The sequence below is a fragment of the Symphalangus syndactylus genome, chromosome Y (assembly GCF_028878055.3).
Source record: "Symphalangus syndactylus isolate Jambi chromosome Y, NHGRI_mSymSyn1-v2.1_pri, whole genome shotgun sequence".
Lineage (NCBI taxonomy): Eukaryota > Metazoa > Chordata > Mammalia > Primates > Hylobatidae > Symphalangus > Symphalangus syndactylus.
This window is the reverse complement of record NC_072448.2, coordinates 22,905,477-22,908,280: the sequence shown is the minus strand read 5'-3', so window position 1 is coordinate 22,908,280 and position 2,804 is coordinate 22,905,477.

The window sequence follows — 2,804 nt, the reverse complement described above, 5'->3', positions numbered from 1 at the left end:
TGTAAGGCATAAATTTGTTATACTCGTGATTTAAACTATAATTATGTATAATAAAATGGTTATTTATATATTGTACATAGTACTCTGTTTTAAATATATAAAAAGCTTTCCATAGTCATATGAATTGAATAAATATTTTAATGTTTATAAATATTTCACAAATACTTATAAAGCAAAATTAGAGTTTAAACAATCAGATATTTTGTTAAAAAGGTACCAAAAATTAAATAAAAAATAACCACAGTTTTATAAATAGTGTTACTACTAAAACAGTAGTAAATGTATGTTAATATTCTACCCTGAACTTCACACACACAAAAAAACTACAAAAAATATATATTCGTTACTTAAGTTCTGTATACTTAGTTTTTTTCTTCCCCTGCCTTAAGTCTTTCCAGTCCTAACAAGGAAGAGATCTACTAATTTTATTTATAGTTCACACTTCTGTAGGTTTTGTTAAATGTTCAATAAATGTTCTAATATTTATCATATTTTTAGGAGGCAGTTCTCTCATACCTAGAAAGAAGCATCATTATAAGGACATTTTATTAGTTTCACATTTTTAAAATGTAATATTTTATAAATTATCAGTGTGTAATAGAAGTATTTTTCATTAGTAATCTTTAGTATATCCAATCATATGTAAAGCTATAGTATTTAATTAGTAATAAATTACATGTAATATAGTCCATATTGGACAAAAATAAAGGACTTAAAACAGATCAAACAGGGGATTGGGCCAAAACGTTGGACTACAAGAACTCACATGTGCTGCTATCCTGGAGAGGAGACAGAAGGGCTGGTGAACACTGACCCTGAAGGCTGATTATCTGAGAAACCACATTAGGATTCACCAAGGCAGCAGAGGAACACAGATAGCAGAGAGAAGTGAAGTTGTACAGCAGCCTGTTTGGGTTCAGTGTAGATGGGACTAGGAGAATCTCCCTGACCCTCCTGCAACCCCGTCACAATTCTAGACTGATGGAGAAAGCCATCTGGATGTTTTACAGGGCCACTCTACAAGTCTTGGGCCCTGCAACATACCAGCATCAGTGCCACATCCCCAGGAGAGGCCACAGTTGTAGTGCCTGGGAGAAATAAGATTGTGTCACCCTCTGCTTGTTGGATGGGGCCCAGCGCCTCAGTGCCAGCTTCCAGACCACTGGCCCTCTTAGAGTGAGTTCGATAGGCAGAAATGAGCATGGCAGGACAGAGTCCCAAAGAATATCAGGTGACTGTCAGGCAATTGTCAGGTGGCTGGAAACAGGAAAAAGACAATTTTCTAACAAACACAGGATGTCTTCAGCCTGTGGGCAACCACTGCCTGATAAAAACTGAAAATGGCTAAATGTTTGATCTTTCTCTAAGGGCATGCTCAGTCATCACAGGAAAGGGCAAAATGATGGTATGTGACCTCATATGACCTTTCTCTGGGAACCCTAGACCAGTAAGAGAAAATTACCCTAAGAGATCATGCACATAACTTTAACCACCAAATGGTGCATGCAGTCCCTCCCAAAAACTGGCAATATCCTCCAAAGGCAGCAATTAGCCAACAGCAAATACATAGAGAATAATAAGTAGAAGAAACCAGATAAAAAAGATGATAATGTAAATCTATAGGAGCCCTAAGCCAAACATTTGGTGGGGCACTCAATCTTTTGAATTGCCCACCAGGTTCCTTACAAGTGTACTTTTGTTTTTGCTTCAGTAAACTCTTGTTTTTGCCTTAAATCTACTTGTTCCTCTTGGCCAAATTATTTCTCCCAAGAAAACAATAATCAAAGGCTGTAGAACTCACTAAGTGTTGCTGCTGGTAACAGTCATTGTTTGGCCCAAACTTGGCCATCCACTTTGCACATCCCCACCACTGGTAATCAGGCAGGCAGTGCTTGGTAGAGATTTTATCCCAGTAGAACCCTTTTGTGTGAACTCAGCAGGAGGATTAGCTTCCTGTTAACTAGGGAAACACCTGGAGAGCAGAACACACAACCCTCCACTGATAGCAAGGTGGACAACTCTTGCAATAGCCTCTGGCCCAGCAATCTCTCCTCTGTCTAAACTCAGCTGGAGGACACAGCTTCATCTTGTCCCAGAAAACACTCAGATGGCATAGCATGTGACACCTCCTGCCATTGTTACTGGCAATCAGGCAAACAAGGCTTGCTACAGCTTTTGGCCCAGTGACTCCATTTCTGAATAAACTTCAGCTAGAGGTTGAAACTTCCTATTAACCTGGGAAGCATCTGGAAGCACAGTACCACCCTATCTGCCACCACCACAGGTAGGCAGGTGGGCAACGCCTGCTAGAGCCTATGGCCCACTCACCCTGCTTCTGTGTGAGCCCAGCCAGTGGGCTCAACCTGTTGTCCCATGGAACACCTAGATGGCAGACAAGGTGACCCAACTCACCCCCACCAATGTTAGCCAGGTGGCCAACATCTGCTAGAGCTTCTAGCCCAGTAGACCTGCTTCTGTATAAACTTACCTAGAGGGCATGACTTCCTCTTGTCCCAGAAAACACCTGGATAGTACCACCTACTCCTGACACTGGTATCCAGGCAGGCAGGCAATGCTTGCTAGAGCTTCAGGCCCAGCAGATGGGTAAATGCACCTGGAGGGCACAGCTTACTGTTGTTATGTGAGATACCAAAACACCCAAAAAGCAGAGTGTGTGACTATACTCACCCCTGCCACTGGCAACCAGCCAGCTTCCCTGCTTGGATATAAATTCAGCTAAAGGATACAGCTTTCTGTTGTACCAAGAAACACCTGAATGGCAGAGCAGACATTTCTACTCATTG